We start from the raw sequence: 22,691 nt of genomic DNA, 5'->3' as shown, positions 1-22,691 counted from the left end.
TTGGGTTCCAGGGTAATTCATCTGCCCGAGTTACCCCGTTTTAAGGTTTAATATAAATACCGGGTACCGGATTATATGCGACTGCCACCCCATTGTACTTCCACAGTTATTTTATCAACGCGATGTGATTTGAGGTACCGCAAAATCCAAAAATGTCCCCAGAAACTGGCACCGGATGTTCCAGAACCGATGGTAAAGTTGCCATTTGGCTTCTAAATGACACTGTTTTACTTTCAGTCTTATTTTATTAAGCCGATGTGATTTTATATGTCGCATTATGAGTTATCCTAAAATATAAAAATGTCCCCAAAAACTGGTTACAGGATGTTCTAGGACCGATGCTGATGTGGCCGTTTGCCTACAAAATGTCTTTATTATACTTTCAATAGTCTTATGTTATCAATGTGATGAAATTTGACGTGTCGCAATATAAATCATTCTAAAATTCAAAATTGTCCTCAAAAACCGGGTACCGATTGTTCCGGAACCGATGGTGAAGTGGCCATTCGGGTCCAGAAATGTCCCCATTGTACTTCCACTAGTCTTATTTTATCAAGCCAAAAAGTATAAAAATGTCCCCCGGGTCCTGGTAGTGGGTGTTCCGGAACCGACGTAGAAGTGGCCTTGGGTGCCAGGTATTGGGCATACAGCACTCGTTCGCTAATTGCACGAATGAAGCGATGCGACTAGCGAATTTCGTTTTTAAATGCACGATGGCTGCCAATATTTATTGTAAAGCGTGATGCGTTATCACCGTAAAGAACTCTTCACATGCGCTCACGCCTGCGCTTGGTTCTGGGAAGAACATTCAAATCTTAACAAACGAACCAAAAGCATAATGAATATGTGTTCAATTCGTCAATGTTTAGCAGAATTTGAATTAATTTGTTTGTGATATGTCTACGTTATACAGAGAGAGAGAGTGTTTTTATTCGGCAACGCTGCATTTTTGTTTATAGCAACCACCTAGGAGCCCACGTGGGTTTTGACAGATAACTGTCTTTTAGTTGCACTATCGTGCAATTAGCGGACGGTGCGGTTAGAGGACGTGAAAATAGATGAGTGAGAGCAATTTCAAAACTTGGGTCGTTTTCGACGTTTTCGATAATGCATGTGTAACTTTTTTTGCTGTGGCTCTTCTAGATGTCGCTGAAAGCTGAAACTCCCTAAGAATGTTAGTTTTCCAAAGTTAGGAAAAGTCAGAAAATTTCAAGTCTAGCTCGTTCCGTTACTGAGTATCAACCTTTGTAAGCATGCCGATGGGTCGAAAACGACCCCAATGCACTAGGAAGGTTAAGAAGGGGGGGGGGGGGGGGCTCCCATACAAATGAAATACAAGTTTCCTCATAACTCGGGAACTAATCAAGCAAATGGAACCAAATTTGGCATGTGGGGGTTTTTGGAGGCAGAAATTATTTCTATGGTATATTAAGACCTCTCCCCAAATTTCCTCACAACTCGAGAACTAAACGAGCAAATGGAACCAAATTTGGCATGTGGGAGATTTTGGAGTCTTGAATTTATTTTATGACTAGCTGACCCGACAAACTTCGTATTGCCACAAATTAACCTGTGTTGTACATAATCATGAATCTCGGATGATCTTTGTCACAATCTCGAGTTTTGCAAGCCCCCCAGTGGACGGCGCTTCCGACGGCGGGTCACCGGCAACACTCGCGACCGTCTCGTCCTGAATGATCTAGTGTTACTATAGATAGTTTTTGTGGTCTTGTATTGACTAATGTTTTATGGAAGAGTCTCGAATTTCTCGAGTTCGATTAGTTTTTGAGTTTCGCAAAAATTTCTGTTTTATTTGTATGAGAGTCCATCCCCCTACCACAGGGGTGAGAGGTCTCTAACTATCGTAAAATAAATTCAAGACTCCAAAATCTCCCACATGCCAAATTTGGTTCCATTTGCTTGATTAGTTCTCGAGTTATGAGGAAATTTGTATGGAAACCCCCCCTCTTAAAGGGGAGAGGAGTTATAATTCCCCTTATAAAGAGGGGAGGGGTCTCAAATTACCCTAGAATAAATTCTTGTCACCGAAAACACCCACATGCCAAATTTGGTTCTATTTGCTTGATTAGTTCTCGAGTTATGCAGAAATTTGTGTTTCATTTGTATGGGAGCCCCCCCTCTTAGTGGGGGGAGGGGTCTCTAACCATCACTAAAACCTTTCCTGGCCCCAAAAACCTCTACATGCAAATTTTCACGCCGATTGGTTCAGTAGTTTTTGATTCTATAAGGAACACAGGACAGACAGACAGAAATCCATTTTTATAGGTATAGATATATAAAAAAATCAACAATTTTTTCTCAAACTACATTATGCGATGTAGGTTCAAAAACTTCACTTTCCATGAAAATGTCATGGATCTTGAATGTTTTATGACGTAACTAATCCCGTTGACTCACTGTTCCTGTTGTCTCACTGTTGACTACTCTCCCCTACTATATTCAGCAAAGTTGTTTATTTTAGTATGTTCTCCAACATTCTGGAAGATTTTTTTTAATTGTTTAAAAAAAAGTTCGTATTCGCTGAATTCAAGGTTACCCTATTGTTATTATTTTATTAATAAACTTCTTCGAGGACACCACCCTTGCAAACTATTTATAAAAAAATACGGGTTTAAAATTTTCCGATAAAAATAAGGTACATAAAATTTGGACAAAAGTACTTTTAAATTTTGATGGTGCCTTATTTTATCAAATAGCTAATACATATATAAAATTTAAATATTTTTCATTAATTCTTTCAGACTTGCGGCTACAAGTTCTTCTTGGTTTGAACACTGTGCTAACTCCAACTAAAGCACCAAACGGATTGAAATCAGCAATAGAAATTTAATTAGATCCTAAATTGAGATATTGTTACTTTAAAAGGAAAAATAAATACAAAAATTAAAAAAATAAATATATGAATTATAAATAGACTTACAGTTTATGTATTTACATCGTTTTAACGTAAGAACAAGAAAAAATGCTTCACGGGTGCATATAATACACGCTATGAATTAGGTATTTATTAATCCCACACCAAGCTCGCTGAACGCGGTTATATAGGGGACACGACAACTATCGTTCTGATGACATTAAAAATTATCTTGTTCCCAGCCGATTTTGGGTACAATGTTTCCTTGCCTAGATTGGCAACATTACATCCAAAATGGGTCGGTAAATAGATAATTTTTGATGTAAGAACGATAACTGTTGTGTTCCCTATCACCACGTTCGGCGAGCGTAGTGCGGGATTCATAAATACACAATTCATGGTGTGTACTATAAAAAACCATATAAAAAGTATTAAAATTCATAAGAAAATTCTTCCATTAATCATATAGTTTTCGTATGAAAATTATTGGTCTTTTTTATGAAAGTTATACAGGGCCGCTATAATTTCCATACGACATATGTTAACATTTCATATCGTAATCGTATGATTTGCATTTGAGAAAATGTTAATTTTCATAAGAAATCTGTATGTTTTTCGATGCACGATGTATGAAAATCATAAGCTTGGTTCGATTGATTTTCATCAAAAAATCGTATGATATGCATTTGAAAAAATATGAAATTTCATAAGAAATCGCTATGTTCTTCGATACAGGATGTATGAAAACCATAAGCGTGGTTCGATTGATTATCATTATAAAATCGTATGATTAACATAGTACCGTGGACCCCCGTTCGTTTGACCGTTTTTAATCTGAACACTTTTTAATTTGAACCCCGTTGGTTTGCACGACGTGCAAATTAAAAATGGTTCAAACGTCATACTCGCTATGACATCATTTGCTTATGCAAACAATGCACTTAAACACGATATCTAGCGTGTTTAATCTGTTTCACATTGCGTTTTCCCAACGGTTATGGTAGAAATCCGATCGGAGAATGAAATATTCGCTGCTTGCAACTGCCAACTGAATCAAACCACCAAAACAATAACAAAGAGCAGGGCAACCAGTTCACACAAGTTCCAGCATATTTAGGGTTACCAGTTGTTCAAATTAAAAACTAACCCCGTTAGTTTGCATGAGGAATCGTTCAAACGAACGGGGGTCCACTGTATTTTGCTTTGGCAAAAAAACATAAGTATTTCCTATGAAAATCTTATGTAAATTTCGCTGAGTGTATGAATGGATCGATACAGAAACAAGACATGTGGATCAAGATTATTGTTATTCAGATGATGAAGATGTTTCTGATATGCAGAATGAGGAACGTCAATTGGCAGTGAAATTGCAAGAGCAAACAGCAGCATCTAAGGTGACTGATCTGTTTGCTTGTCGTTTTTTCATTCTTATTAGAGAGTTTAAAGGACAGTCCTCTGGAGAACATGTTGCTTATTGGGATATTAGTGGAAACTCAATAGCCGATTTTAAACATAAGTTGTGGCAACTCGCAAAATCGCATTTGCTTCGTGAAGTTCTATTTTCAAAACTAGCAGACGGGAGTACAGTTCCAGTTTGGTCAGAAAAAGAGAATCCTGATGAAGAAGACTTTTCCAAGTTTGCAATTTTTTACGAGAAACAGAATCGGAGATACACTCAGTTAGATAGTCTCCATTCTACAGAGTTGGAAGAAGAAGGAAATTCAGTTGCTTTTGCACAAGTATTCTCACACTTAGTAGTAAAGCTTTCCAAAACCCTTCGTGAAAATCATTGCAAATATTGAGACGCTCATGAAATGGTATGGTCAATGTGGGCATCAGCTATACTGGCTTCACCTGCTCATATGCGCGATTCAATGATAGATTCGCATCCGCCACAGCATCTCCAACATTTGTTTCGGGCAAAAGAAAGCGCAAGGATCGAACATATTCGTAATGACTTGTCGGTAGCACATAATGTAAACGCTACATTCCGGGAGGAAATCCTGATAATTAAAGAAGCTTTTCTAGCAACTGACAGCGTAATGAGAGAATTGCAAGTTCGTATGAAATTTCTACAGCAATGTGTCGAATCACTGGAGCTTCGTGAACGTTTGTGTTGCAACACGGCACTCCCCTGTTAATAAAGGTTGGCTGACAGACCCCTGACCTGACGTTTGCAAAGCGAGCCGGCTGACAGACCCTTGGTCTGACGTAATATCATCAGTAACATGTACCGAGGAAGGCAAAAAAGTACAAGGGTTCATGCCTAGTGGCACGGGCACAGGCTTGAAGTAGGACTACGAATGTAGTGCAATTCGTCTCCCAATGCTAAAGCCGGTGATATTTCTATGAATTTCATATATAGATACTCAAGTTGCGCATTAAAGAATAATTGTGTTCTTACATGTGATGCATGTTGGTGCAGATTTGGGGAATTATTTCGAACAGTTTCGGGTAGATGCAGATTATTTTTTGCAAAAATCTGGCATCCCAGGTTCCGCTAGGCAGCTTTAAACACATGTGTATGTGATACGATTTGTTTCGAGTTTCGACTACATCATGGACACGCTGCTGTTTTGCTAAGGAAGGTTGGGAACACGATTACGATTCTGCCTGGACTGGCACTGGACCGCTGGCATCTGTATTTTGTTTCGTGATGCCGTAATTTACAGCAATTCGCCATTACGCTATGAAGGTCGTCTGTGGTGTGCTGGAAATGGCAAGGTCGCAGAAGTTTTACTATTTTCGCAGTTATATAATAAACAAGCAAAGTAAAGAATGAAAGTTTCAATTTAATCATTCGTAAGCAAAATACTGCACCAGTCTGGCAGCTTTGTTTTAAATACATCGATGTTTTGAATCCAACACGGTCGGCGTAATTTCCACTCCACACCAAACAATAATCGGCTGCTGCCGAGTTTTACCACCTTTGCCGCGTCCGGACAGGGAGATAAAATCGTAACTCTCATTATTATTTGTAACCCAAACAACGCGAAAATGATGCCGTTCGCAAAATCAATTCAACTGCTTCATATACTTATTCAGTAGTTCTTAAAAGAACTGATTGTTTTCTACCAGCTGTTAGTAATACAAATCGAAGAAATTTACTGCTTGGCAGCAGCTTTTTTCGGACAGCATTCTCCGTTAGAACTTCTTTTGGCTTTGGAGTTTTCGATGCCTTTGTTATGGTCTTCATTGACTTAGTAATCTTGCTTCTCGCTAGTAAGTTTGGTAGGCGAACGAACCGGAAGCGCCAGTTCTTTGTTTGGACCAGCTTTCTCTTGTTGAAAACTAACTTCAAAGCCTTTTTCACGAATGTGTCCAACCTTGAAACGTCACAATTGTAGCTGGCGGCGATATACTTCTAGACGGCTTGCAACGAGGATCCGTTAACTCTTCGGTTTATTGGCGTCTCGCTTAGTGAATTTGGATGTCTTCGTTGTCTTATTCCGGGGAAGAACAGCTGAAGCTCAACGATTTTCGAGCGGATTCTATAGAGCGTAAATTAAATGCAATCAAACCCTTTGATTCAAAGGGAATTTAATTCATACCTCTTCTCCTATATATTTCTGTCATCCGTGTTAGGGAAGTATTGGCGTGGGAAGGCAATTTTTTTGACGTAGGACTACGTCTTACGGCAAGTTTTGAGATAGGGTGTCATTCCAAAAAATCAAAAAATGCGAGCGTCACGAAAAATGAAAGGTTTTGAGCGCTAATAGCTCAGCGGTTTTCCGACCGATTTTCAATATTCTTACACCAATCGATCGGAAAATCTTTCAAGAATTGACCCAAATGAAGAAAAGTATGGATTCTTGATGTTGAACTATTGAAAAATTGAAAATAATGAACCTATGTTTTACCAGAATTGGGTCCTAAAGCCCTATGTCGTTTTTAGCTTGAATCGATGAGGTTAGGGATAGGAACACATATTTTGATATTCAATTTTATATTTTTAGACTATTCCAGTTAAAGACCTTTTTTTTAATTTTGTGAATCTTTGAACAAAAAATAAACATTTGGGCAACCTTATATAGACAAACTATAGTTGTGCATGGTTGTGTCAAGCGGTGTCTAGACAACACGAATTATAAAAAGAAACCATAGTATGTCTTGAAATGTCACGGAAAACTTTTTGTTTACCTTCACGCTCATGTGATAGTGTGTCAACAAGTCAAAAGTTGAAAAGTCAGGAAATGGCTTGGCAATCGCGACCTAAAACATTTTCTGAGTTTACAGCTCATTTTCCGGTTCCGGTCATCTCAGTTTAATTAAGGCCTTTGTCAAAATCAGCAATAAGCGTAGTGACTGCACTGGTCACTGCGTGGATGGCTTCAGTTTTCGGATGCAACACCCGCCATCGAGATGCGACCGTGTTTGGTTAGAAACGCACAGAAATTTTTGGTCTGCCGTTCGCCCTACTGCTGATTCACATCGGAGTAGCAGAACATACCAATCTGATTGATAATACGGTGCCAGTTTCGGTTGGCGTTTTTTTTTTCATACTGTTCTGCGGGGTCGATTGTACCGAGATTATACTGTTGGCCATCAGTTTGACATCGTTTAGTCATTCTTAGCGCAAACTAGATTTGGACAAAGTCTAGCACCGTGAATCGATGGATTGGAATACATTGCCCGAATCAAAACTTTTATCCGATAACTAATACAAATTTGATGTTCCACTTCCTCACGACCAGCAAAACGCAGACAAGCACAAGAGACAACTGCGAAGCTGTAACTGTCAAAACGATCAGCTGCTCTAATGTCAAACCAGAGTTGCCAGTGAGAAAAAGTTATCATTGTTGCCAGAAACGTGTTATTTTCGTTATGTCAAGGAAGATCTCTAATGTCAAGGGAGAATAAATTACAATATTTTTGTTTTTTAATTTTTTAGTGCTCTGCATCTTTTTAAAAAAGAAAAAACTATACTCTGGTAGTCATAATGGGAAGCTTTATCGTTCCTTCTAAAAAAATCATCTTTTTATCACAAATTTTAGGACCCAATTCTCGCTTCGTGATTGGTTGGAAGATTCTTTACGATGATCTAAACCTATATCAATTTGATATCTGTGCTTGGGAAGTAAGCCAAAACAAGTGACAAAGCTTCCGCATTCCAACAAGATTTCTTAACACCTCGCTTCAACCTAGACCATTTTGATGTCCTTGCTTGGGAAGTATGCCAGAGAGAGTGACAAAGTCCCCTCGTGCCAACAGATTTCTTACGAACGCGATTAAACCTAGTCCAATCTGATGTCTGTGTTAGGGAAGTGTGCCAGAAAAAATGACACAAATTCGTTGTTACAACAGATCGCAAATTCTTTACTGCGTGACGATTAAACCTCGGCGAACTTGATATCTGTGTTGGAAAAACGTGCTACAGCTGTAGTGTTCGGTTATAATACGGCTCTGTATGAATACGCATGCTTGCCGTTTCATTAGAAGTGTAGTGAAAAGATGTGCTGTTGATGGGATTGAATTGGTAAAATCCTTTCAACGTGGGAAACCATGGATAATAAAAACAATCTTTAGTTTCAGTAAGGTAGCAGGAAAGTAATTGTTTGTGTTCTTGATTTTGTTAAATTGTTTTCAAATGCACAATCTGTTGAGAATTGAACGTATGCAATGTTACTACTTTGATAAATGTTACATACAACGCATGTAGCATGTATATATGTTGCATATAGCATGTATACATGAAGAATCGAATGATTACAAGCATGAATACATGCTACTATCACTACAAAGAGACTTACGTAGTCCTGCGTCACCTATATATGCGGTCGTGTCTTGTACACAATCCCTCTGATTTTTAGCAAAAATAAAATTAAAGCAACGTCATGAGTTAGAAGACCGCATGGTGAGTTACCACATATTTAACGTTTTATAGATCAAATCAGAAGAATTTCTTCATGATTTAAAGAATCAGCGACATTTGGAAATTTAATTAAAGAAATTTAGTATACAGAAAATTTTCATCTCTTCATTAACAAATTCGTTCGTCCTAAAAAGGACGGGTTGTGGTAATTTATGAGGTTGAAAATCCGGCCAGCAGAATGGCTTGAATGTTTGAAACAACACCTCCCAGGGCAATGGTGACAATGGTTACCGGACAGAGCATTTTCCATTAATTCAAGCTCTTCCGCTCCCGCAACCAAATATTCTAATATAGCAGATAATAGATCGATGCTCCGGTACCAACGCGTTCTGCGCACTCTACACCAAACAATGATCGGCTGCTGCTGCTGTCGCTGCGCTGCGTTTTACCAGTTTGCCGAGTCCAGTGAGGGAGATATAACCGCAACTCTCTGCTGTCTGCAGGGAAGCCACATATAATTCTGTGTTTTTTGTTGGAAAAATCTGACAATCTGTACAGCGAGGAAAAATATCTGTGCAAAAATCTGTCCGATGCAAAACAATGAGAGTGAAAGAGATGGAGCGTCATTTTGCTGACTATTTCCGTATCTTTCACTCTCATGTACAAGCTCAAAATCTGTTTAATCTGTGTAATTTGGCGAAAATCTGTATTCTATGCATACAGATTCTGTACAGGCGATATCTTTTAAATATCTGTTAAACACAGAATAATCTGTGCATGTGGCAACCCTGGACACAACGTGGAATATCACCGGAGAGAAATAAAACTCTAACTTGCGAAAAGAAAATAAAACTGTTTAATGTACGTGTTTGTATCGTTCGGTTATACAATGGAGAATGAAAAAGTATCAACGGTTACACAAATGACATCGGGGGTAGCGCAATGCGACTAATTACATAGGTGAGGGGGCCAGCCATTATCAATTCCTTCAGGCAACAGTGGTGCAGAGTGTAACAAAGAATATTCAATCGGGATGGCGGTAATAATAAGAAGAAGAATAAGAAGCCAGTTGGCACGTCCTGTCCTAGCCCTAGACAGGCATACAATAGGCGTTTTTGAAAAGCTATCGCCCGCTTAGAGGCGCTGCATAAAAAAAGTGAAGAGAAGTAAAATCGCTGTCAAACTCCATACATTTTTGAAAAAAGCTGAAATAAAATGCAGTTTTTGATTAATCCTTTCAATTGTCAGGATTTTAGATAGCGAAATATTGGAAGAAATTTGTTTATCTACGTTAAGGTAAGCGAAAATATTCGAATTAATTAACTTTATGGCAGAAAAATGTTAATGTTTGATTTTATACCGCATGAAACAAAAGTACATAGAGTCAGTTGTAAAGTTTACATATCCTCGATAGAGAATCACCAATTATTTTCAGTCTTCACTGTTTTCCAATGTGTTTTCAAATGCTAACGGATTTATTTTCGTGATTAGCATCATCTGCGCCAAGAATGTAATAGTAATCATTTATCTCTTTATCTGTGGTCTTGATTCAAAGCAAACATGCACTGTCGTAGGGTTTGTTAACACACATACACATGTATAAAGCTAGAGCAGGGCCTCGTCACTCCATCAACTTACTCTTATTAACGCAGTTGAACCTGTACTACCAAGCTAGATGTTTGTATATCTACCTCAGAAGCTAAAAATAAACGTTGTTGTTTAGACACTTAAAACATGGTGTCAGAAGGAAAGTGCTATCGTGTGTCAATGTAAAACGGAATCGAATAGCATATTCGATCAGATATAGCTACAACACACCGCGTAGGAGAAAATTCTGGCTGACTTAATTAAAATGGCGTCTGCATTCGACCTTCGATTGCCCCAGCCGCTTGATGGAGCTAACCTGGCGAAAGAATGGCCTACATGGAAGCAGGCCTTTGCAATATATTTACGTGCGAATAACAAGATTAAGGAGAGCGAAAAGAATAAAATAGCAACGTTTCTCTGGCTGATTGGACCGCGGGGAGTGGAGATTTTTAATACACTATATCCTAACAGTGGAACCATCGAGAACATGTTCGGACAGGACGACGATGAACGATTGGAAAACGAAGGCGGTGACGAAGAAAGGTATGTTGATGCTCATGAAAACACTACACGCACACTTGTAGAAGTGATTGCTGCATTCGATGAATATTGTTTACCGCGTAGAAACGTTACGATGGAAGCGTTCAAATTTAATTTGATAATGCAGAAGGAAAGACAATCTTTTACGGACTTCGAGACAGAGTTGCGCACCCAAAGTCAGTTTTGTGAATTCAACTGTTCTGCTTGCCAAGTTCCGTATGCCGATCGTATGCTTCGTGACAAAATTATAATTGGGGTGCACGATAAAAAACTACAACTAAAACTTCTGGACGGAAAAGATGAGTCACTGGCAAAAGTAGTGGAGACGTGTAAAATTTTTGAAGCTGCTACGGAAAATCGGTCGCTGCTGGACAGAAAGGACGTCGTGATGGAAGTAAAAACAGTCGACATAAAGGAGGAGGAGATAAAACCGAATGAGAGACTTCAAGAAGTGGCTGCCATCACTCGCAATAATAGGTGCTACAATTGCGGTCAGCAGTACGTGCGTAATCATCGTCGCAGTTGCCCAGCTGTGCGCGTGGAATGTTTTGCGTGCGGCGACGTGGGCCATTTCAAGAAATGCTGCCGTAAGAGAACATCAAAGGATGCTGAAAACGTCAAGGGACCTAGGACGCAATCCAGATTCGCATCAGAAAAAGCAGTGTACTCTATTAATTGGAGTGACGCAGGTAAGGATTTATGTTTAGAAAAGGACGGCAGTGCATGTAGTAACGATTTTTGTCTTAATTCTCAAACTGATTCCTTTAGCATAAGCGCCAATGTCCATGAATCATTATCTAACAGAAGAGTAGACAGGTGGACGAAAGTATATCTCGTCAATGGTTGTCCTGTCAGGTTCAAATTAGATACCGGGTCCGACGTTAACTGTATCCCTATCAGTGTTGTCCGAAAACTTAATATTCAGATTCATGATTCCGAGAATACTCCTGTCCTTGATTACAGTGCAAATACAATTCAAATTTTTGGAAAAGTAAAACTTTTTTGTATTGATACATGTGACAAAAGCAAACGGGTGGCAGAGTTTCTGGTTGTTGATGGTAATTATGAACCATTGCTTGGGTTGTCATCGTGCGTGTCTTTTGGGCTTATTAAGCGACTGAATACCATTTCGGAGTTTCCAGCAAGTCGGGAGGAATTTGTCAAGTTATTTTATGATGTTTTCGAAGGATTGGGTAAAATCCCAGGTAAATGCAGCATCGTTCTCAAAGATAATTCAGTTCCAATAATCCACTATAAAAAGCGAATTCCACTTGCTCTCCATGATCGTCTGCGGACAGAATTGCAATATATGCAGACGCAAGGGATAATTACACCAGTTCATTATCCTACGGACTGGGTAAGTAATATGCAGATTGTGGAGAAACCAAATGGGAAGCTGCGTATTTGTCTTGATCCTAAACCACTAAACAGATGCATAAAACGTGAACACTTTCTCATCCCTACACAAGAAGATCTATTCAGTCGATTGTCTGGCAAACGAGTGTTTTCTGTTCTCGATTTAAGTAACGGTTTTTGGCAGATGGAACTGGATACGAAAAGTTCCGAATTGACCACCTTCATGACACCATTTGGTCGTTTTCGGTGGAATCGTGTCCCGTTCGGATTAAATAACGCTCCTGAAATGTTCCAACGAAAAATGGTTCAGATATTTGGTGATATAGAGGGAGTTGAAGTTTACTTCGACGACTTGGCTATAGCTGGTGTTGATAAATCGGACCATGATAGAATCCTTTCTGTAGTTGTTGATCGCGCTCGCCAGAATAACGTGAAATTTAATTCCGCTAAATTGCAATTTCGATCACCACAAGTGAAATTCATGGGAAGTATAATCGGTGAGGGCAGGGTACAGCCTTTGGACAAAGATATTAGAGCGATTACGCAAATGCCGAAGCCAAAATGCGTCGCAGAAGTATCGCGGCTGCTTGGCTTGTTGAAATATCTTGCAAAGTATATCCCCAATCTATCTCAACGTACGGCAAATCTTCGTAAGCTGACCCACCATGGTACTGAATGGGCGTGGACTTCTCAACACGATATAGAATTAGAAGACCTTCTCTCGTCAATAACGAAAGCTCCAGTTCTTGCGATATTTGATCCAGCAAAGCCATGTACAGTGCAAACCGACAGTTCTAAGGATGGGCTTGGATGTGTTCTACTTCAAGATCATGGGCCAGTGGCATTTGCTTCAAGAACCCTTTCCCGTAGTGAGCAAAAATGGGCTCAAATCGAAAAAGAGCTACTCGCTGTGGTGTTTGCATGTTCACGCTTCCATTATTTTCTATATGGCCGTGAATTTAAAGTCCAGTCTGATCACAAGCCTCTTGAGACCCTAATCGGAAGGGACATTGATGAAGTATCTGCTCGACTGCAACGAATGTTTCTTAAACTGCTGAAATATCCTGGTTTGTCAATTGTTTATACTGCGGGAAAGAATATGCTTGTTGCAGACTGCCTGTCAAGAGCTCCTTTACCTGAGATTGGAGAATCGGATGCTCAAATGGAAGGTGTAGTTCATTCTCTCGTGAAGCGTGCCTGTATGTCAGAGGATAACTTGAATCTTTATGTGGACGCTTTGAGCCATGATGAACGGTACAGGCGCATTGTGCAGTATGTTGAACAAGGTTGGCCATCGTATCATAAGCTAGATGATCTCAGTCAAATGTTTTATAAATATCGAAATGAACTTCATTACGAGAATGGTTTACTATTTAAAGATCACCGATTGGTCATACCGACAAAGTTACAAAATTTGATTTGTAAGTGGCTTCACGGTCCGCACCTGGGAATAGAGAAAACTCTAGCTAGAGCAAGGATGCAGTTCTTCTGGCCGGGAATTACCAGTGACATCTTGGAGATGGTTAAAAAGTGTACAACTTGTGAGAAATTTCAACGCAATAATCCAAAAGAACCACTTAAACAGGACGAATCACCAGAATATCCATTCCAAAAGGTGTCAACGGATATCTACGAGTATGGTGGTAGAGATTGGCTGGTGTTGATCGACGCCTACTCAGGATTTATATGTTCTGATCGTCTTCATGATAAAACTATGCGGAGTGTGTGCTTGTTGTTCGATAGGTTTTTCAATGCTTATGGATACCCTACTGAAATTCGAAGCGACAACATTCCTTTTGATTCATTGCAGTGTGAAAGATATGGAAACGAGAACAATATCAGATTTATATTCTCTAGCCCACGGTATCCGCAAAGTAACGGGTTAGCTGAGAAAGCTGTGGCAATAGCGAAAAATATATTGAAACGATGTTACGATCTAGGTGAAGTAGATCAGTTTCAGTATCGTCTCCTTGAATACAATACTACTCCAGTAGCTAGTATGCAGTTATCGCCTAGTCAACTATTTTTCGGAAGACAGCTCAAAACGCGCTTACCTGTAGAAGAATCTCTTTTAATTCGTCAAAATGTAGCAGAAAACGTCATTCATGAAAAGTTTGAACTAAAACGCGCCGTTCAAAAGAAGAACTATGATAAAACTGCAAGACCTTTACCGCCGCTTCATGTGGGAGATAAAATAATATTTAAAAAACGTTCCAAAGACTGGCAATATGGAACGGTCACGCGTGACGTTAACGGACGTTCATATATAGTTCGAGATGGATTTGGAAATCATTTCAGAAGAAATCGAAGGTTTATGAAGCTCACTACAAATGAAGGTACCGATGAACGAGATATATCAATCGAAGATCACCTCACAGGATATTCTCAGAAGCAGGAACAACCTGAAACTAATTCTTTCAATATGTACCACTATCAGATTCCTCGACAAGAAGTAATAGATGGATCGTCAGTCGTTCCTAATCAGTCTCCAACTCCGATTCATTATGACGGAACTAAAGATACTCCGTCAAGAGCAATGGCTCCTGCTCTGGTCACTAACCCTGAGTCTCCCATTGACACTGCCCCAGCTCATGACCTCAACGTTACCGCCAGTTTGCCCCAATCACCACCAAATTCACATGATCTTTCCTTGAACGAATCACAAAATAAATGTCGCATCAGTCGTAGTGGCCGTTCTATAAAATCTCCACAACGTTATGGACAATGGCTTTATTAATTTAAAAAAGAAGCGTGTAATAGTAATCATTTATCTCTTTATCTGTGGTCTTGATTCAAAGCAAACATGCACTGTCGTAGGGTTTGTTAACACACATACACATGTATAAAGCTAGAGCAGGGCCTCGTCACTCCATCAACTTACTCTTATTAACGCAGTTGAACCTGTACTACCAAGCTAGATGTTTGTATATCTACCTCAGAAGCTAAAAATAAACGTTGTTGTTTAGACACTTAAAACAAAGAACCAAATATATAACCTATCAGTTCGCTAAATGGAAAGCTCTATTGTTAGTTGTTGCTTAGTTTTTGTTATCACAACTAGTAGTCATTGGCGCTGCGCGCAGTAAAAATCGAGCAGTTGTAGCTTCGTACAACGGTGAAAGAGGTAGGTACAGAAACCACCGTTGTACCACTTTGCTTGTGTGATTCTATCGTTGTACACGGTAACAGACATACGATTGTACAGGTATAACGCTGGTACAATTGTATGTCTGTCTCTGGTATAACTGTGCAGTCCAATTGAGTGCGAAGAGCGCAATAATCCACCTTTTCGACAATGTTTATTTGCTTTTAGGAACTCTGCTCACGCTCACAGCAACAATCAAGGCTGGCAATATCAACGTGATGTGAATAAAGTTGCCAAAGGCATGCTAACGTTCTCCCAAAATTGTACCCACTAGCCGCCATTACGCACGCAAAAAGGTCGATTGAAATAACATATTCGAAATGTGGATTATTTGGAGTGTATAAATTTACTTGTATATTATTTGACAACAGCGCCAGAGCAAGCGGGCGGTGTTTTCGCACAGCGACTGTTGTTTGAGTCTTGGTTTAAGTGAAAATTTGAAATGATTGTTTTCATTGACGATGGAATGAGACTTGAGTGTTACGTCTGTTAGTCTGTGCTATGTTTTAGTTTACCAAAAGCTGTCAGAGCTGCTGTGCTCGTATCCAGTTCCAGTGATGCTAAAGTTTCGAAAAACTTTGGAATAAAAAATTGCATTAATGTAACAAACATGTTTGCAGCATAACATGTGATGTTTTTAGATTTTATCACACAATTTTTGTTCAAAATATTCTGAAAATAGAAAATAGCATGGAAACAATTTGATTGATATTGTCAATTGCAAGGAAAATTGTACCATTCAAAGTGCGCAATCGCTCATAAAAGTGCTATTTTGCATTAAATCGTTTTGGTATCTTCGGCGCACTTATTGCTTGGAAGATAACGAAAAAGTGCGCCGAAGATACTGAAACGATTTAATGCAAAATAGCACTTTTATGAGCGATATCACACTTTGGATGGTACAATTTTCCTTGCAATTGACAATATTGTTTGAAGAAGAAAAGCGACTGATAATATTCTCTATTACGAAGCACTGCAATGGCTGCAATTTTTTTTTAAATAAATGACAAACACTAATTGCAGATCTTTGGCTGTTTCCTTGCAGATTGCAGTTGCTGTGCATTTAGTCGTTCCAGTCGTTCCACTCAGGATTGGACAAAATTCACGAAAGTATCGATTATTGAATATCAATATCAAATCCGCCGCTTTATCGATACCGTCGATATATCGCTCGTGAGCCATCGATATTAGACTTATCGATACTATTTAAAGCGTTATTCTGGGATTAGGAAATTCTACTCAAAAAAAAAGATTCAAAAAAATTAATCAATAAAAGACATCTTGAGCAAAGAGAGTGCCCCCAAAACACGCACGCAACACATCACTAGCTCCAGTGCAGCTCTGTTTCGGACACGTCGCTTTGTACGGAAAACCGCACCGCCTACCACAGCTGTTCGCGCCCGACTGAATCTTATGCTGCCCCGGAATCCACAAAAATATGATAGGTTGTACTCCCGACACATCTAGATGATATGCCAAAGAGTAAAAATTTGATCCGTAGTAGCACGGGCCTCCATAAAGCCCACCCGGTGCTACCCTACGAACTTTCCTGCCGCCATAGACGACGCAACAAAATCTGTTGATGGTTTTGACCAGCGTTATGCTGCGGTAATTACAGCAAGCTATCCGATCGCCCTTTCTGTAGATGGGACAAACCACACCCTCAATCCATTCGTCCGGCAGCTCTCTCCCAAACCCCTGAAACTATTCAGTGATGTGTCGTTGCTGGCGGTTCTTGGCCATTCCTGCAGAGTTCCGCCGGGAGTTGCCCCTTTCCGGTTCTAGCTCTGCTTGATCTCTGTCCCACCTCTGCCACTTTCACCGCTATTATGGCGCGTAAAAATCTGGAAAGTCTTCGTTAATGCCGTCAACGCCCAATACTACTTTCTGTGCTCTTTGGTCAGATTTGAATTGCTGAAAATCGCATATCGTATGCACTTACTGTTCAATAACCGTTAAACATTTAAGTGACATTGTTCAAGGTTTTGCATAAGAAACAATTCCAAGGGGTCGGACACTCTTCAGCACATTGTGCCGCGGTACTTCAGAGATATCAAGCGGCGCACCTCCGGTTCAATTTTACATTTGCAATGGGAGCACTGCCAGGTGTCAAAATCATCTCGCACGGTTGCCAGATCTATAAGATTATAACGAATTAAACAAATCTTGCAGTTCGGCACTTACGGTACAGCATCGGCACAGTTCGGCTCATTTCAAGTCGCCTAACATAAAAACGGCTGTACCGAGTGACCGACCCCTTGGTCAATTCATTAAAGTAAATTTGAAAATTAAGCTTAGTCACTTATCAGTGAGGAAAATTTCAGAGTGAAAGTCATTAAAATTCCTTATGAAAATTTGCCACAAGGCAAAAATAAAATTTTCATAAAGTTACCTTATGGAACAAAAACGTAACTACTTGATTATGGCTTTCATGAAACGTCACTCCGAAATTCTATCTAAAACCTTATGAATAGTTTAATGCTTTTTTAAGGATTTCATTCGACCACCTTATGAAACCACTCGAAGGAAAAGAAAATTTCATTACATTACCTTATGAAATTACTCAACCGCAAAAAAAAAATGCATTACGTTACCTTATGAAACCACTTGAGTGAAAATCAAATTTCATTACATCGCCTTATGAAATTTATACACCACAAAAAAGAATATTCCCATTTGGCCCAGGCTTGGCTCCCTCTTTTCGCTTTGATTTTGCTCTTTTGACTACAGCGCCTTAACCAGACGGAATTCGAAAAAGTGGTGTATAGGGAAATTGTAGAATTAGTCATTATCGACAAATTGCCAAAGAACGTATAGCTTAATCTTTTATATTTATGACGGGACTGCTTTCCGGTTGGTGGGGAAAAGAGCGCTCTTTTTGTTACCAACCACATATGTACCGCTCTATAGCGCTAAAAATACAAATGAAAAGCTATAAATACGTTCTTTGGCAATATTGTCAATAATGGTTAATTCTCAATTGCCCTACACCACTTTTTCGAATTCCGTTAGGCTGAGGCGCTGTAGTCAAAAGCGCAAAAACGAAACAAAAAGAGCATGTTATGCCTGTTTGGGCCAATTGATAATATATAGTTGCCTAAATAACTTTATTTTTATTTTTACTGTGCTCAGCAGTCGTTATTATTCAACAGAAATAAAAAAAATACATTATGAAAAAATGTACGCATATTCGTAACGCGACTTTATTTTTCAACCTTCTCTTAGCTAAACTTAGGGTATCGCAAGCATCAAACAGCGTTAGTGCGATCAAGAATAACGAAGAATCAAGAATTTAAAATAACGCTAAAACATAAACTCTAAAACATAGTTTTTCGAATAGGTACATCATTGTGTGTAAAACAACCCAATATGATATACCACTACAGTAAAGTATTCAAAACCATCTAATAAAAGCGCACTCCCATTGAAAATTTTGCTTCGTCTTTTTTCTCACTCTAGTTCGCTGCTTTAGCCTTAAACCTTAACCTTAAACCTTCAGCAATTCGGGGATGATGCTTGCACCGCGTATCAGCGAGTTAGGGAATCACAATGATAGGATTGGTTGGTAACGCCAATGTGGATTTTGTTGGATTGACTGTAAAAGTATAAAACTAATTAGAATCGGTCGTGAATGGGTTAGTCTAGTTTTACCTTTCTCAGTGCCAGGAGCTGCAATAGTGTTGCTTGTGCGTCCGGTAAGTCTTGGTATTGGAGAATCGAATATCCCAATTAGAGCAGTACCGATCTACCTGAGGGGGCTACTGCTGCTGAACCTGTTGCTGCTGTTGTTGAAGTATCCGAGGGGGCAAATGAAAGTTGATTGCGATTGTGACGTTTTGGGCCTTGCATGGCTTTCGAATGACTGCAGCTGGCTGTGGTTGAGGAGCGGTGCCGGGGAAGTCCGATTAGATCGATTTTTTAAACTGACTGTCGTTTGCAGCGGTGATGTTTTTAATATCTTTCGCAACCGGACTAGTTGCCGGGTCAGAAGCTATCGCAACATTTAGTCTAAGCTTAGGTAACTGAGCGGAGCTTAGCTTCTTCCTTATCCGCTTTGGGTGCAGCGTGTTGGTTCTCAATCAGTAGGTCGGATTCGATTTTTATTTCCACCTTTTCTGGAAGGGACAAGTCTCTGGCGGGCATCGATTCGAACATTGTCGAAGCGGTTGGAGCTGTCGGAGGGGAGGCTACAGATGATATCCGCCTACTTCTTGCTGCCTCCTTTGGTGACAGTGTAGAATCTTCGTGGGTGGGATGCTGTGCTACTGGTGGATCCTCTTCCGGATCGATTTGATTCGATGGCGGACGACAGTTTATCAACGCACGCCGTTTGATGTGCTAATGTGTTGTGTGTTGGTGCTCCAAATGCTGCTGCTGCCGCTACCGGATGAGGAGTTCGGTTGGTGTTCCTGTGGTAATGTTTGCTGCTCATCAGCAGCATCCTCATTGTCTCCTACGGAAGAAAAACGGAAAAGAATGTTGACATGTAGTAATCAATAGGGAAAGTGCATGATAAATGAGTTTTGGCTATAGATTTTCCGAAATGAAAACTCCTGGTAAGACGACACCGCGGCATAATAAAGAAACATTCGCTTGGGTGCTGTACGTACAATCGTTCATCATTTCCATACAATAATCAATCATCATAATTAGGTCTCACCTCAGACAGGCCATAGTCTCCTTGATAGTTTAACATAATTTTCCATTAGCTTCACAAGCTTAATAGGAGGTTAATTTTGGAGGAGGGTTTATACCGTTTATACAGATGGCTGGGGACAATTTTGTGCACGAAAAACGGCTGTGGTTTCAAGTTGTACAAATGATAGGTACATTAGTAAACGTAAATATGACTGTGAGAAATTATTGTTTAATAGACTTACCAGCTGCTGAGAATATTGAATTTTTACTCACACCGGTTTGAGTTGGGAGCATTTCTGCAACCGAGTTGCCCATATCTTTGGAATCTTAAGCTCGAAAACCGTTTTACCGTACCAAAGTACGCCAATGCGTAAGCTTTGTCCTCTGCTTGCTCCACTTCCCCTTTGGCATTGCGCTGTTTCTGAATTTCGGTACCTAGGGTATGTTGCTACATTGTCGTAATTGCCTATTCCCGTCCTATCCAACACAAATTATTAAAAATATCAGCATTTTTATGGCACACAATGCAAAACTAGTTATTCCCTAATATTTTAGTTAGTTGTCTATCATACGCAATCAATCAAAGTGAGCTGAGATCTATTTAAATGCTTTTTATCATTAAAGAAGTCCTACCAGCCAAATTTCTTACGTTTTTTCGTGCGACGAAGAAGACAATGTCGACTAATCGTTTTAATTTCCGTCATTCATAAATGAAAATAACTCACGCAAGGCATTGTTGTTATTCTACAGCCAGAAAAACTTGCCTGACCTGCAGAAATTTTGTAGAATAACATTTGTCATGCCGTCCTACACAAATACATGCGCGTTAGCTTCGTAAACATTGTTGTGATTTTTAGTTCGGACGATGAAAAATTTTGTAGGACGGATTTTAAAACGGTACGACGAATTTTAGCAATAAAGTCAGTTGCGTAATTTCAATAATATGCTTTAATAGTCGCTTTTCAGTGATTTCAAAGTTCACGGATCGGAAGGTAGGTGTGTTTTAGTCAAATCAGTACAAGAACTTTTGGAGTATTCACTAAATCCATCCAGCAAATGATGAAAATTAGAATGGCTTTCCTCATTACGACGGGAATTAGAAAAAGACCCTATATCAACTCACGTCCGTGTCGGTCTATCCAGCAGAATCAGTCGGCAGGTTTTGTTCAAGCATCAACCGAAGACATTCAACCCGAGTATATTTAGGATTCAAAGGAAAGCGGTCAATGACAGGATGTGTGTGTTGAGGATAAAAGGCCGTTTTTTCAACTACACCATCATAAACGTGCATTGTCCACACGAAGGTAGACCCGACGACGAGAAGGAAGCGTTCTATGCGCAACTACTACAACTTACTACACCATTTACCGTTGTGATAGTAACTCCCTAACGAGCAAATACAAACACGGGGGCGGTGTATTGATAGCTGTTAAGAATGAGCTTCATAGTACTGCTGTTTGCATTGCTGACTGTGATCGGTTGGAACAGATTATTGTTCGGATCTCACTGCCAAATTTCAATATGACTATTTGCTGTATTTATCTCCCGCCGAACAGTGCACCGGTGTTATATGAACAACATGCGGCATGTGTGCAGAAGATTATAGATCAAGCACTTGATCGTGATGTGGTATTGGTCGTTGGCGATTACAATCTGCCGCAGTTGTGTTGGATGCCCGATAAAAATTTGAATTGTCTGTTACCGATTAATGTTTCGACTGAACTCTTTGCATGCACGTTGCTTTCGTTGTTATATTCATCGGATGGAAGCAAACTTAACGAGTGATCCCAAATCGTTCTGGACTTACGTGAAAAGTAGGAAGCAGCCAACTGGAGTCCCTCATCGTGTTCGTTACAATGACAATGTAGCAGAGTCGCACTTGCAATCGGCAAATCTATTCTCATCCTTTTTTCGAAGCGTGCAAAGTAATAACCGCCCACCTTCGTCTGAAGCGTATTTGAATAGTCTGCCGTGTTTCGATTTGAATTTGCCGCTTTTCAACTTCCCGCTAAATGATGTTACGATGAAGCTGCGTTTAATCGATGGAGTTAAGGGCGCCGGACCGGATTACCTGCCACCACTACTTTTTAAAAATTGTGCTGAAACGCTGGCAATTCCTGCGAGTATTATTTTTAATTGATCGATCTCCGAAGGAGTTTTTCCAAGTGTGTGGAAGACCGCTGCAATTACGCCGATTCATAAAGCAGGTAGTCTTCATGAAGTCACTAATTACCGTGCTATTTCGATTCTGAGCAGTCTACCAAAGATATTTGAAAGCCTCGTCCATGATTTGCTGTATCCGGAGATTCACCACATTATTTCCGAATGGCAGCATGGGTTCGTTAAAAAACGATCAACGACGACCAACCTGATGGCTTACGTTTCATCGCTGATCAGTGCACTTGATAAACAACAACAAGTCGATGCCGTTTATATCGATTTTGCAAAGGCTTTCGATAAAGTGCCGCATGTCATATTGGTGGCCAAATTAGAAAAAATTGGATTCCCCGAATGGCTAACACGATGGATACTGTCGTATCTCACCGAGCGTACTGCATACGTCCGCTTAGATGGAACGAGTTCACTTCCGTTTGAGATCGAATCGGGTGTGCCTCAGGGAAGCCATCTAGGTCCACTGCTGTTTATACTATTTGTAAACGATCTGTGCACCACCATACAGTCTCCTAAATATATGTTCGCAGATGATCTCAAATTTTTTCGTGTAGTAACGTCAGCGG

General features: G+C 39.8%; 1 long non-coding RNA gene across 2 annotated transcripts in view; it reads left to right on the top strand.

The window, feature by feature from the left end:
• The window catches only part of LOC128743403 (uncharacterized), a 39,843-nt gene that overhangs the window by 5,333 nt on the left and 11,819 nt on the right, over positions 1 to 22,691 (top strand). Inside the window, exon 3 of one of the 2 annotated variants that reach the window (XR_008412296.1) lies at positions 16,361 to 16,487. The exons of the other annotated variant lie outside the window; for it this stretch is intronic. This is a non-coding gene — a long non-coding RNA (uncharacterized LOC128743403). Of the gene's footprint in view, positions 1 to 16,360; positions 16,488 to 22,691 lie in introns of those variants that run through there. 2 annotated transcript variants of the gene reach the window in all.

The sequence above is a fragment of the Sabethes cyaneus genome, chromosome 3, assembly GCF_943734655.1.
Source record: "Sabethes cyaneus chromosome 3, idSabCyanKW18_F2, whole genome shotgun sequence".
NCBI lineage: Eukaryota > Metazoa > Arthropoda > Insecta > Diptera > Culicidae > Sabethes > Sabethes cyaneus.
Note: the sequence above shows the minus strand (reverse complement) of the source record. Positions and strands in the feature narration are given on the sequence as shown.